Source organism: Schistocerca piceifrons, chromosome 7, assembly GCF_021461385.2.
Source record: "Schistocerca piceifrons isolate TAMUIC-IGC-003096 chromosome 7, iqSchPice1.1, whole genome shotgun sequence".
NCBI lineage: Eukaryota > Metazoa > Arthropoda > Insecta > Orthoptera > Acrididae > Schistocerca > Schistocerca piceifrons.
Window position 1 is genome coordinate 553,387,881 of NC_060144.1, and position 15,138 is coordinate 553,403,018.

Consider the following 15,138-nt stretch of genomic DNA (forward strand, 5'->3'; position numbering starts at 1 on the left):
TTCCTTTGCCTGGAAATGCACCTTTGACCTTGGTTTTACTTAATGGGAATACGGTGTAGTTATTCTTCATATTGCATCTGATAAAAGTTTCTTCCTTAATTACTGACACTGGTGATCCTGAATCAATTATTGCTGGGATAACCTGTGATTGTATTCTTATGTGGACTACAGGGTGGCATATGGTTTTCTGTACTACTGGCTTCTCATGTAGTAGTGTATCACGTACATCATCGAATTTAATGGCATGTTCAGTCATGATACATTGTTTCCTTGTTATTTGTGTCGTTGTTCAGAAACGCGTCAGGGGCTTTTTCTAGTCATACCTGTTCTGATGTGTCATTTCCTGTCCAGGAATATTGTGAGATTTCTATTATCCGTATAGTTCTAACACTTTGATTCTTGGTGTCTTGTGATGGATGAAATCTAGTATCAGGTTCGTTCATACGATAATTATTCTGTTGTGATACTGAATAAAATTACTGTTGCGGAATATGCGTTGTGATTCCTGTTCGCTTCCTCTACGCCTGTCATAATAACTGCTGTTATATGGCGTTTGACGCTCATTATTCTGGAACTGCGGTTTTTGTATGTATTGGTTTCTTTGCTGTGGCGGCGTAGGATGAGTCATAGCTGGTGTGTTTGTTGGGGGCTGAGCCATGTGAAAATCAGCCCTATTTGGAAGGTTGTGATGTATCTCTGCCGTGCTACGCGGCTGGCTTCTTTGCTGCTGTGTATTCAAACTCACATTGTTGCTATAATGCGTTTGATTATAGCCCTGTGTGTAATCTGAAACAAAGTTTTCCCCTTCACTGCGAATGCGTTTCTCACAATTGTTATTCACAAACCATGACAGTTCAAAATTACCTTTGTTCGGCTGATTTGCGTTTTGTCTTGAAAAACTTTTATTGACAAAAGCATAATCAGACTGGCGTATTTCTAGTAGTTGTAATAGTTCCAAAAATGCGGAAATGTTGTCTTTCTGTTGGCCTGTTAGTAATGAAACCTCCAATGATCTTGGAAGCTCTGAAATGCAAAATGGTATTAGTGCGGATTGGCTGTACGGTTCATTTAAATACTGGTTTAGCTCTACCATGTATTCAAGGAATTGTGTTATGGTGTGAAAGTTGGAATTCTCAAAGTTTGGCAGACTAATTAACTGATCTTTAATACTGCTTTTGATTGTGTCTGACCAATATACTGACAAAAATGCTTCTTGAAATGCTTATAGTGATAACATCGCCTTGCAATTGGTCTCATTCTCCTTGCCGGTTCACCTTCAAGGAAACTACTAATGAATTCCAATTTGTGTTGTTCTGGCCATGTCGGTGAGAATGCAACGTTAAATTGTTGTATCCAATCTAAGGGGTGTATTTGTGTTCTGTCGTTCTCGAACGTTTTAATTTCCTAAGTGATAGAAAATGTTTGTGGTCGACTCCATTATTTCTGTATGTGTAATTGTTATCACAATGGTGTGAGCATGGGTTTGTGCTCCGTTGTTCGTGATCAAGATCCCTTACTCTCTGTAGTCTACCTACGTTGTATGGGTTGTCCACCTGCGACATATCATGATAATGTGCCTTTTGTTGGTGTGCATTGTTTAGAACCGTTTCATGTGTTTCAGCTATTATTTGCTGTAATGAATCAAATTTTTTGGTGTAACAACTTGTTACTTTCTTATAAATCTGAAATTGTCTGTTGCACATTCTTACTTTGCATACTCTGACTTTCAGAAATCTGTTGAAGTGGGACTGGTGGAGTATCATTTGGAGTGGTGTTATCTGATTTGGCGTCGTTGTTAGTGTCTAACACATCCATTCTCGTAGTGAGCTCATCGATTTTCTCTGTGAGTTCTTTTTGTAACTTACGATTTCTTTTAGTCACTTTCTTTCAGACTGCTTTAAAAGTTTCTGGATCTTGTACAATTTCTATCTGCTCTATTCTGTCAGTAAGTGTTTGAATACCATCTGAAAGTTTGTCCTTGACATTCTGTATTTCAGCGTCTGTGTTTGTTTTCGCCTCTTTTTTGTTCACTTGTACCTCAGTAAGAGTTTCTTGTATTTGAATAGTATTCCCTTTAACAGTTTCAATATCTTCCGATATTGATGCAATGTTATTGTCTACATACGTTCTTCCTGGGCAAACCGAGCGAGGTAGCGCAGTGGTTAGCACACTGGACTCGCATTCGGGAGGACGACGGTTCAATCCCGTCTCCGGCCATCCTGATTTAGGTTTTCCGTGATTTCCCTAAATCACTTCAGGCAAATGCCGGGATGGTTCCTTTGAAAGGGCACGGCCGATTTCCTTCCCCATCCTTCCCTCACCCGAGCTTGCGCTCAGTCTCTAATGACCTCGTTGTCGACGGGACGTTAAACAATAATCTCCTCCTCCTCTTTGTGAGCAAACAGTTTTCTTTTGTCTTCCTGTCGCTGTTTAGTGATTGTGTGTAATTATTCTTTCCTTTCTTTGTCTTGTGATCGCTCGAATTTGCGGTGATTATTAAAACCTTCGTCAGTCTGAGCGTTTACTTTGGCAAAATTTTCTACCACTGTCTCACGTAGACTAAGTGCAAGTTCATCATGTTGTTTTTTTTATAGTTCTTTCAACTCTTCTTTTGTCTGTGAACATTTTTAGCGACTGCTTTAATTTCATTTTTTGTGTCTTTTGATTCTTGTGACATTTTATCTAGTATTTAATTCGTGTCTTGTGACTGCTTGTCTAGTTTTAGTGACGGTTTTTCTCGTTTGTCCATTTGTAGTTTGAGTTGTAGCGAAATTGCCATCATTGTATCCGTTTTGGACTGATCTGTGTTTGTTTCTATATTGGTTGTTGAAAGTTGTGCATCTGTGTTCATTTGAACATTTTCAGAAGACTGTAACTGTGTATTTGTTGCTGAGATACCGTCTGTTGCTACATTGGTATCAGATTCATTCATCACGTCTTCCATGATTTTGGAATTTTCGTCATAGTAACTATCTTGTCTGCTACACGGATTCAGTAGCTGTGTACCAACTGTTGTATTTGTACATGTTGCGTGGTGCAACGTTGTCACATCGTTTGACTGCATTTGGCGTCTTCGTTATTGTGACTGTCACATCTGCTACGCGGATTATGTAGCTATCTATATACCTTCTGTTCTATTTGAAAGTATATCGTTTTGTATTGTTGTCGCATTGTCTGATGGCATAGCTAAATTCATATGTTCGTCACTGTATTGCAAATTATTTACAATCGCGGACATCTGATTCTCTGACATTTCACTGCTGGGATCATTGCGTGTAGGATTATTAACTACTGCTAAATTATTTTTTTGTCTGTATTTTTTATGGTCCTGTCGAGCAACGTACGAGTATTTGGTTCTGCGTGGCATGGTCGGTCATTAACACTGTGCACCACAATAAATCACTTTACAAAGCGGAGTCAACAAAAAGGCAAACAGAATTGCCGATGCGCTGTAAATAAATGCATACACATTAGTAAATGCGTTGCGTCAGTTAATATTAGCTTAACAAGAAAATATTTCAGAGCCAGTATATCCACACATTCACAGTAGATTCTCTAAGTATTCGTACCGTTCGGATATCGCCAAGTGCAACCTTCCCGTGGAATAAATAAAAGAAACAAAGATTGAACCTAATGCGTTTAGACACTAACCTCCCAGTCTAGAATAAAATAATTTAACTTACTTTCCATATAATGAAAGAAATAAAGAGAACTGAACTTTTTGTGACCAGCAGCTTTCCTGTCTGGATATGATTTTGACAATGTGTCTGATCTGATAGTCTTTAGCGTACACAATGCTGTATGCCTTGTGCCTTTATTGGTAACAATATTAATGTGACTGATCAGAAGAAGATTATTTCGACGTGAACACATAAGCTTACACCGTGGCCCTTAGTACTAGTTGTCTATGCAATGAACCTGAAAACCTACATATATATTTTCCTTACCTTTTATTTTACTGGGTCGCCTTTGGATAACGCCATCTGACTGTACGTCTGAATACATTCACTCTGATCTATTGTAGGTAATTATTTGGGTAGGCGTTCATTTACTGGGATTGCAAACATGCGAGCTGAAACTTTACTTATTAATCATTTGCTTTTTTGATTGAAGTTACTGGTGAAAAATTCAATGTCATTATTAAATAAAAAACTGAGAAAAGTCAACAAAAGATAAATCTCGTGGTTACTGGGTTCAATGAAAAAATAATACGATATTGACTGAGATAAACTGATCTATTCTGAAAATGACTGAGTATAAATTTTTATCTCTTTGTAATGATTCAATTTATAAAACTTTGCTTAGCACTTAAATACCTTTGATGCCTTCATGACGTCGATTTTTAATAATTCATGAATAGTGACCAATTAAGTAATATACAGCTGGTGGCGAACAGGCACACCACTCTGTCTCTACACACAACTTCACTGCACAAAGGTTGACTCAAGAGTGTTCTATCGACAATGCTGCGCGATTCTCGCTGCGCTCCCTATATAATAATGCGCGGGCTCTCCCGCCAACATTGAGCTTTGTGCGGATACTTCACTGTCAACATAGATATCCAAATAACTTAAATAATTTTTTACAAAACACATTTCTTAACATTTTTCGTACACACTGTAATTGTTATTTACATATTTCTTAGCTTATAAATATTTTTGATCAGTTTATTAGTGTGATTTATTTATGTTTTGGCCTGGTTGATTTTCTATTGACATATTTCAGTCTAAACGCTTTCACGCTCTTTATTCTCTGTTTTTAATATAGTAGTGAACATTGTAACACATTTCTGGCGCTACCAACTACCTTATTGAATACACAATTTCGTTTTCTAAATGAAACCGAACCGTTAGAAATGTTCCTTGACCACTTTCCTTAGGAATCAGTTACGTATCCACGGAAATTATGCGGCACACTCGTTCTCCAACTAACACATAAATGTTGCTTTCCCGGTAAAGTAAAGAAAAGGCATCACATGTAAATTCAAGTGTGCACACCTTCTGTTTAAAGAGCTGCACTCACAATGAATTTACGACGAGGGTCACGTTTCGTTCGTTTGTTGGGGAACTGTTTTCCCGGTTCGATCATCCGGTTGCGAGCTGGCAAACACATCGATTATGTAGGCACGCTCTGCGCCTGCCCCTACCCTTCTGCACTTGGTCACCTACGGACGACAGGAGGCAGTGCAGAGCACTGCTGTGTAGCTATGCACATCTACAAATGCGGCATGTATTCTTGACAACGTTCGCAAGCTTTCAAAGCTACCGAAAAGTAAGAAAAGTTCTGTAATAAAAAAGAGAAATCAAACAAGATCCGCCATAGTCACAAGTTGTAGCCCAACGTTACTGTTGGAAGTCGTGATGTAAGTAGTCCCTATTAAACAGGGGAAGTAAGGAATACACACTTTACAATCACATTAATGTTACCATCTGTCAGACGACTTCGGCAACGGTAATCGCTGAAAGACGTGTAGAAATTGTCAGTGAGGTTCTGGAAGTGACGGACAGGGATACGGAGCCGTGACGACTCCAGTGCCGCAGCCGACCGGTATGGCCGAGTGGTTCTAGGCGCTTCAGTCTGGAACCGTGTGACCGCTACGGTCGCAGGTTCGAATCCTGACACGGGCTGAGATGTGTGAGATGTCCTTAGGTTAGTTAGGTTTAAGAAGTTCTAAGTTCTAGGGGACTGACGACCTCAGATGTTAAGTCCCATAGTGCTCAGAACCATTTGAACCATTTTTTTCCAGTTCCACGGCTAGGTTTCTCGGTTGAGGATCCACGACGTGAAGAGTCCTGCAGAAGTCGTCTCACAGATTCACTGTTGGGTTTACACCCGGGAAGTAACGTCACCAGGGGAGTATGATAAACTCATCCTGGTGTTCTTCGAACCATTCACGTACATTGCGAGCTGCGTGAGACATTGCATTGTCCTGCTTGTAGATCCCGTCGTGTCGAGGAACAACAAATTGCATGTAACGGGTTGGGTGGACATGGTCCCCAAAGGATAGATGGATACTAATGTCGCTCCATTGTGCCTAGCAGAACGACGAGATAACACAGCGAGCGCCCTCCGGCCGGAACCCTTCCGACGATTGTTGCAGGGTGTTTGCATTCAGACGTTTCATGCCATACCCGCCTCTGACATCTGTCCAATTGAGCACAAAACGTGACTCCGCAGAAAAGACCACCTGTCGCCAGTCAGTGGACGTCCCGTTGCGTTGTTGGAGTGCAAATTCCAACCTTCGCCGCCGATGAACAGCAGCCACCATGGGTGCATGAATTAGGTGCCTGCAGCAACGTTCGCTGAATGGTCATTGGGTAGGCTCTCTTGGTAGCCCCTTGATTCATCTGGTGATCAGTTATTTAACACTTGCGCGTCTATTCACCTGTGCACATCACAGCCGTCTTTCACCCCTGTCATCTATGGTGCACCACAGTTGCCTCGCTGCCGGTTTTGAATAGCGCCAGTCTGGCATGCATGGTATACTTTAACCACAACTTCACGCGAACAGTTTACAAATTTAGCCGTTTCGGAAATGTTTCCACCCTTTTCCCGAAATCCAATGACCACACCCTTTTGAACATCTTTGAATGGTTATTGCACGCTGATGTCAAACATAGGCGGTGGTCACAATAATGCGCTTGGACAGTGTATTTTATCATTTCCAGAAGTGTGCTGTTCCGTCACAACCACAACTGCGTCTGGAAAGTTGAAAAGTTGTGGTAAGGTCTTATGGGACCAAACTGCTGAGGTCATCGGTCCCTAAGCGTACACCCTACTTAATCTAACTTAAACTAACTTACGCTATGGGCAACACATACACCCAGGCCCGAGAGAGGACTTGAACCTCCGGGGGGAGTCGCTCGGACCGTAACAAGGTGCCTCAGACCGCGCGGCTACCCCACGAGGCAACTGCGTCTGATACTTGACGGTACGTCGTTAGCTTGACTTATATCTTCTTTCTACAGTTTCAGAAATTGTCGTGAAATTCAGTTATTGATTTTCTCGGTGCGGTATTGTTTAAACAGACACCCAGTAAAATCAGCTAGTCGTGGGCTTTGGCACAAGCAAACTCACTTGAAACTCATATTCTTCTACGTTAATATACCATAGGATTATTTCCCAGGAAATTGAACTGTGTGCTTTCCGTCTTTCATATAGTTTTAGCTTTCCCCTATCCTTGAAACGTCTACACGAAAACAAACATCTATTACAGGTCATTAAAGATGCTTCACAAATAAAAATAAGTGAAACATGTGTGGTACAACATAAATAGCATTTCACTTATTTGCATTAATTGCGTGAACCACATCTCCAAGAACGTAAATATTGTATTGTAACTTCTCATCTCTCTCTGTAGAGACGGGTAACACACAATATGGTTGGTTCAAATCGCTCTGAGCACTATGGGACTTAACATCTGAGGTAATCACTCCCCTAGAACTTAGAACTACTTAAACGTAATTAACCTAAGAACATCACAAACATCCATGCCCGAGTCAAGATTGGAACCTGCGACCGTAGCGGTAGAGCGGTTCCACACTGAAGCGCCTAGAGCAGCTCGGTCATAGCGGCTGGCAACACAATATGTACAAGAGCCAAGAGGGAATCATAGGAGTCGACGACCAAGGACGAAGTACTCGGATTAAAAAGGGTGTAAGACAGGGATGTAACCTTTCGCCCATACTGTTAAATCTGCACATCGAAGAAGCGATGTTGGAAATAAAAGGAAGGTTCAGGAGTGGAATTAAAATTCGGTATTAAAGGATATCAATCACACGATTCGCAGTTGAAATTGCTATCCTGAGTGAAAGTGAAGCACAATTATATGATCTGTTGAACGGAATGAACAACCTAATGAGTACAGATTATGGACTGAGAGTAAACTGGAGAAAGACAAAAGTAATGAGAAACTTAACATCAGCATTGATGGTCACAAAGTAGATGAAGTTAAGAAATTATGCTACCTAGGCAGTAAACTAATCATAGACGTATGAAGCAAGGAGGACGTCAAAATCAGCAATGGCAAAAAGGGTATTCCTGTAAAAGGGAAGTCTACTAGTATCAAATATTAGACTTCATTCGAGGAAGAAATTTCTGAGAATGTACGTCTAGAGTATAGCATTGTATGGTAGTGAAACATGGACTGTGGGAAAACCGAAACAGAAGAGAATCTAAGCATTTGTGATGTGGTGCTACAGACAAACGTTGAAAATTAGATAGACTGATAAGGTGAGGAATGAGGATGTTCTGTGCAAAATCGGAGAGGAAAGTAATATGTGAAAAACACTGATAACGAGAAGGGACAGGATGATAGGAGATCTCTGTTGAAACATGAGAAAATGACTTCGATGGTACAAGAGGGATCTGTAGAAGGGAAAAACTTTAGAGGAAGACAGGGACTGCAATACATCCAACAAATAACCGAGGACCTAAGTTGCAAATGCTACTCTGAGATGAAGAGGTTGGCGCAGGAGAGGAATTCGTGGCGGCCCGTATCAAACCAGTCAGAAGACTGGTTCCCCCCCCCCCCCCCCTCCAAACAAAAAGGACTTCACTTCGTCAAATTGTTATAAAACCAAAGATATTCTTCTGACTTTCACCGCTTCCGAAACTAAATAACTTTATCATAAGCATCCAACCAATTAATTAAATTCTTCAATGTATATAGGGTATTCTTTCGTAAGTAAGCTAATATGTGTCATTTAACATTTAACAATTACCAAGTAATAAAATATTTCAACTAATTTAATAAAAACGATCTTCACTTGGTAGTTTCCAGCAAGAGATTGACTGCATTGTAAAGACATAAAAGACACTGAATATTCATTAATTAATCGAAGAATTTATTATAATATGTTACAATGAAATAAATTATGTGCAATACATCGTGTAGGCGGTAAGATTCCCTGTGGTGCTGGGCAACTTCTGCTTCACTGCTACTTTCAAACACTCCACTACCAACCAACACGAGATTAGGCTGCAAGTATATCTAGTATGGGTACGCGACGTATGTTTCACACTAACATAACTATACTGTTAGGCATGGCACCTGTTAGGGAGTGCACGGATCTCTGTAGCCCATTCACGTCTCGTAACTAATTTGATGACGAGCCCGCAGTAGCGACCAGCCAAAATTTGCTTTCAATGCACTTCATTTGAAAAGCACGATTATTAGTTTTGAATGTGCGAAATTCCTCTTCAGAGATTTTACATTAGAAACGTGGTAAGTTGTTTTACAAGCGTCCTGCTCTAGAACAGATGTGAATTAAACGTTTGAAATGCGTGCTACCACCAACTAAAATCATTGCTACGTTTCAAAACTCGTGGCAAAGTTCAACTTCCATTAGACGGATTCTTGGAATATTTGTATTAATCGTATTTCGCCAACAAATAGCTTCACGTAGTTCTAGAAACAATGAAGGAGTGTTATGATTTAAAGCCCAGTTGGCGACGAGGGCATTAGAGACGGAGAACAAACTCTAGTTAGGGAAGAATTTGCAAGGAATCTCGACCGTTCCCTTCCAACGGTATCATACCGGAATCCGACTTACGCGACGTAGGGAAATCACGGAATATGGACGGTCGGCAGTGATTTGAACCACTCTGTCAACGAATACGAGTCCGTGTGTTGTCACTGCACCGCTGTATCCTACTTTGCTCTTGACATATCCACAGTCAAAGCGGTGCTCATTGGTAAACCATTGAGCCCCAATGGTTTCTGCCATACAATCCATCATTTTATTCGTTTTGTTTTTAAGGACTATTGCCGTCAGCACGAAAGCACCGAAGTTAAGAAATCTCTAATTGACAGCTTTCCTAGCATCGGTGTTTTCATGCTAAAAGCGCTGCAGTCAGTTGTCAACCCAGGAACTACAAACGTGCGCTGAAATTGGCGCGCTATTGAAACTTCCACTATGTAAAGCACAAAATAAAATATATAAATTAACTGACCTCAAATGTGAAATTTAAAACGTGAACGTGAAATTTAAAACTTCGGCTTTCGGTTTGCTGTCTTCAACTGCCACACCAGACTGGTCAACAAAAGACTGATGGAAATCTTACTCCCGCTTAGCGATTCTACATACGGCCAGATAGTCTGTTTACAGTTCTTAGGGAACAAACGAGCAATAAATTACAAGGGGACTGTAGATAACACGTTGTCATCCTATGAGAAATTTGGTTGCAACATGTCGTTGAAACTATCGTCACATCTGTGTTCGGGCAAGAACAGTACAGTAGCTACAATACGTCCGAAGTAAATAGTACACAATGAAAGGAGAACATCCGGATTGAATCCCAGTTCGATTTTACAAAGAGCGCTCTACGCCATTGGCCCATTGTCTAGCTTGCATTCATCGTGAATTTCTCGCTCAACACAAAGTCCCAAGTGATTGGAAAAAAGCACAAGTGTCTCCGGTATATTGTTGTTGTTGTTGTGGTCTTCAGTCCTGAGACTGGTTTGATGCAGCTCTCCATGCTACGCTATCCTGTGCAAGCTTCTTCTGAATCTGCTTAGTGTATTCACCTCTTGGTCTCCCTCTACGATTTTTACCCTCCACGCTGCCCTCCAATGCTAAATTTGTGATCCCTTGATGCCTCAGAACATGTCCTACCAACCGGTCCCTTCTTCTCGTCAAGTTGTGCCACAAACTCCTCTTCTCCCCAATTCTGTTCAATACCTCCTCATTAGTTATGTGATCTACCCATCTAATCTTCAGCATTCTTCTGTAGCACCACATTTCGAAAGCTTCTATTCTCCTCCTGTCCGAACTATTTATCGTCCATGTTTCACTTCCATACATGGCTACACTCCATACAAATACTTTCAGAAACGACTTCCTGACACTTAAATCTATACTCGATGTTAACAAATTTTTCTTCTTCAGAAACGATTTCCTTGACATTGCCAGTCTACATTTTATATCCTCTCTACTTCAACCATCATCAGTTATTTTACTCCCTAAATAGCAAAACTCCTTTACTACTTTAAGTGCCTCATTTGCTAATCTAATTCCCTCAGCATCACCCGATTTAATTTGACTACATTCCATTATCCTCGTTTTGCTTTTGTTGATGTTCATCTTATATCCTCCTTTCAAGACACTGTCCATTCCGTTCAACTGCTCTTCCAAGTCCTTTGCTGTCTCTGACAGAATTACAATGTCGTCGGCGAACCACAAAGTTTTTACTTCTTCTCCATGAATTTTAATACCTACTCCGAATTTTTCTTTTGTTTCCTTTACTGCTTGCTCAATATACAGATTGAACAACATCGGGGAGAGGCTACAACCCTGTCTCAATCCTTTCCCAATCACTGCTTCCCTTTCATGCCCCTCGACTCTTATAACTGCCATCTGGTTCCTGTACAAATTGTAAATAGCCTTTCGCTCCCTGTATTTTACCCCTGCCACCTTCAGAATTTGAAAGAGAGTGTTCCAGTTAACATTGTCAAAAGCTTTCTCTAAGTCTACAAATGCTAAAAACGTAGGTTTTCCTTTTCTTAATCTTTCTTCTAAGATAAGTCGTAAGGTTAGTATTGCCTCACGTGTTCCAACATTTCTACGGAATCCAAACTGATCTTCCCCGAGGTCCGCTTCTACCAGTTTTTCCATTCGTCTGTAAAAAATTCGCGTTAGTATTTTGCAGCTGTGACTTATTAAACTGACAGTTCTGTAATTTTCACATCTGAACACATAAGAACGGTAAAAGAACGGACCCGCAAAATTAGAGACCAATATCGCTCATTTCTGATTGCTGTAGAATCCTTGATCACATATTCTCAGTTCGAATTTAATAAACTTCCTTGAGGTTAAGAAGCTTATGTCCACGAATCCGCACGGTTTAAGAAAGCATCGCTCGTGCGAAACTCAGTTCGCCTTTTTCTCAAATGATATACTGAGGACTATGGATGAAGGGCAAGAGGCAGATTCCATAATTCTAGATTTCTGGAAAGCATTTGACACGGTGCCCCATTGCAGGCTGTACGAGCATGTGGAATAGGTTCACAGATATGTAAGTGGCTCGAAGACTTCTCAAGTAATAGAACCCACTACGTTCTCCTCTACAGTGAGTGTTCGTCAGAGACAAGTGTATCGTCAGGAGTGCCCCAGAGAAGTGTGGTAGGACCACTGTTGTTCTCTGCACACGTAAATGATTTGGCGGACAGGGTGGGAAGCAAACTGCTATTGTTTGCTGATGACACCGTGATTTACGGTAAGGTGTCGAAGTTGGGTGACTGTAGGAGGATACAAGACGACTCTGAAAAAATTTCCAGTTGGTGTGATGAATGGCAGCTAACTGTGGAAAAATGGAAGTTAAAGCAGATTAGTAGGAAGAACTGATAGCGATTATCACAAAGAAAATTCGAAATTAGCTATAGTTTTTATTTTACACTGTTTTATTACGGTGAGATAATTATATACGGTCTTTTATGTTGAGTTTAAAATCAAATATTATAATGGTTTGTGAAATTCATAATAACTAGTAACAAGAGATTATATTATTGTCCCTGGTCTTACTTGTGTGAAATATTTTGGATATAAGCATTTCGATACCAAGTTTAGTGATCTCTTTGCCTCCCTCTTCGTCAACTTCAGTGTCTTTATTAATGCGTCTAATAATTTTTGCACATTTGTTTCCAGATTAACTACTAGTTGTTCAAGTTGAATTCTATTGAAGTGAATAAAAATGGCACGAGTTTGTGTTAACAGTGCTGACACATTTTGCTATGTGTGTGGAGAAGTGACATTTGCTTCACAAAAGCAGAAAATAGCTCCATTGATTAAAAAAGCTTACCGTTGCTATTTTGGGTACAAATTAGGTGATCAGGATAAACCCTGGGCTCCACATGTGAACACTTGGCCACCAACCTCTGGAATTGGATGCATGGAAAATGACGTTGAAGGGCCTTTGCAGTGCCCACGATCTGACGTGAGCCAACTAACCATGTCAGTGAGTGCTACTTTTGTATGGTTCCTCCTATCAAGAAGGATTTTCTAAGAAGAAGAAGATGACGGTGATCTATCCTAACATTCCATCACCATAGGTCCAGTTCTAGATGGGGAGGGATTGTCAGCACCAGAACCACTGACAGAATACGAGATGACTTCTGATGGAGATTCTGAATGTCCTGAACCATGTACATCACACTATCCAGAGTTTCTTCCAAATATATCGTCAACTGATGATCCACAAAAATTGTCTCAAAATGAGTTAAGTGATCTCATTAGAGATTCGGAGCTCTCTAAAGCTAGGGCTGAGATTTTAGCATCAAGACTGCGACATGGCAATCTAGTGGAATGCAATGTAAATGTTTCAGAGCAATAATTCACTCCTTTTTCTAGCATGCAAGGTAGTCTTGTGGCATGTGTAGACATAAATGGTCTAATGAAGGCTCTCAGAATTAATTACAACCCTAATGAGTGAAGACTATTTATTGATTCGTCAAAGTTGTACATAAAAGCAGTGCTTTTACATATTGGTAACGAGCCTCCTTCTATTCCAGTTGGACATAATGTGCATATGAAAGTGTCACACCAAAACACGAAAATTTTACTAGAAGCCATCAAGTATAATGACTCTCAATGACAGATTTGTGGTGATGTGTACTGCCATTAGGTATGCAGTTAGGGTATAGTAAATATCGCTGCTCTCTCTGTGAATGGGACAGCCTATATGGTGCATCTCATTACAGTAAACGCGAATGGCCCAACAGAAAATATCTTCAACTAGGTGTGCCGAACATTATGAGTGAACCTCTGGTAGACCCTAAAAAGATTCTCCTCCCGCCCTTGCACATCAAGTTGGGTCTCATAAAAGACTTTGTTAAGGGAATGGTCAAAGATGGTGACGCGTTTAAATACTTCAGGCAAAAATTCCCTTACTTAGCCGATGCCATAGTAAAGGACGCCATCTTTGTAGGTCCACAGATTCTAGAGCTTTTTGGAGACCATACTTTTGATGTAATCTTACAAGGTGATGAGAAGTGTGCATGGGAATGTTTTAAGACAGTCTGTTTACAGTTCTGGGGCAGCAAACGAGAAATAAATTACAAGGAGATTTTAGATAACATGTTGTCGTCTTATGAAAAACTTGGTTGCAACATGTCACTCAAAATGCATTTCTTACATAGTCATCCTGACTTCTTCCCCAAATATTATGGTGCAATAAGTGATGAACATGGGGAGTGATTTCATCAAGATATTGCCACATTCCAGAAGAGCTATGCCGGAAAGTGGAGCCCTACTATTTTAGGAGATTACTGCTGGATTGTCATAAGGTATGTTCCCGAGTATGCGTATAAACGTCAAGCCAAGCGAAAACGGTCGTCTTCTGCATTTATCTCTGAACAAAATATGGAAATTTACCATTTGTAATCCTTTATATACATTTGTGACCAGTTAATTTATATACTTTCTTTCGTGCTTTACATAGTTCTGGTACAGAGTAGACTTACAAAGTATTTTCATTCATGTAATATTATCTTCACTTTTTCTTAGTATTTTACTTTTGTACTTCCAGAACGGTACTGAAATTTATCAATGCATAACACATAACATAAATCAAGTAATTATTCACTTAAAATTTTTTATGCTGAATCTTGGAACGTGAATGCATATTTAGTTAGTTATTTATACAAAAATGTAGATTACTTTTTAAAAAAAACTAGAGCTAAATATTTATGAAGATTTATGATTATTTCGTATCAGTTTATACTGAAAGAAACATAAGTAACTCAAAACCATGCAATTTATAGAGTTTCACTTTAAATTTGTTGTTCAGTGTTGCCACTAATGGCAACAACAAATGCACACCAAAAAACTTGGTCTCTTCAAAACCAAATAATGTGCACACAAACAAATCCACAGCGCTCCAGAGCTGCAATAGCCAACTTAATGCAACTTACAGTGCATATCAGATTGACATTGCTTTCAAACAAGGACTGTATTTTTATCAATAAAATGCAGGTGGAATCATTAGAGGCTACAAGATATTTAGCGTAGGTGACACAAAATAGGGGAAGAAATGTGGATAACGAACAAAGATATTAATTTCATAATGATCAGCCAATTTTCTGATGAAGATTCTCTATTGGAAGAAATAGTAAAAGAAAATGTCTGATATTCGTATCTAGCA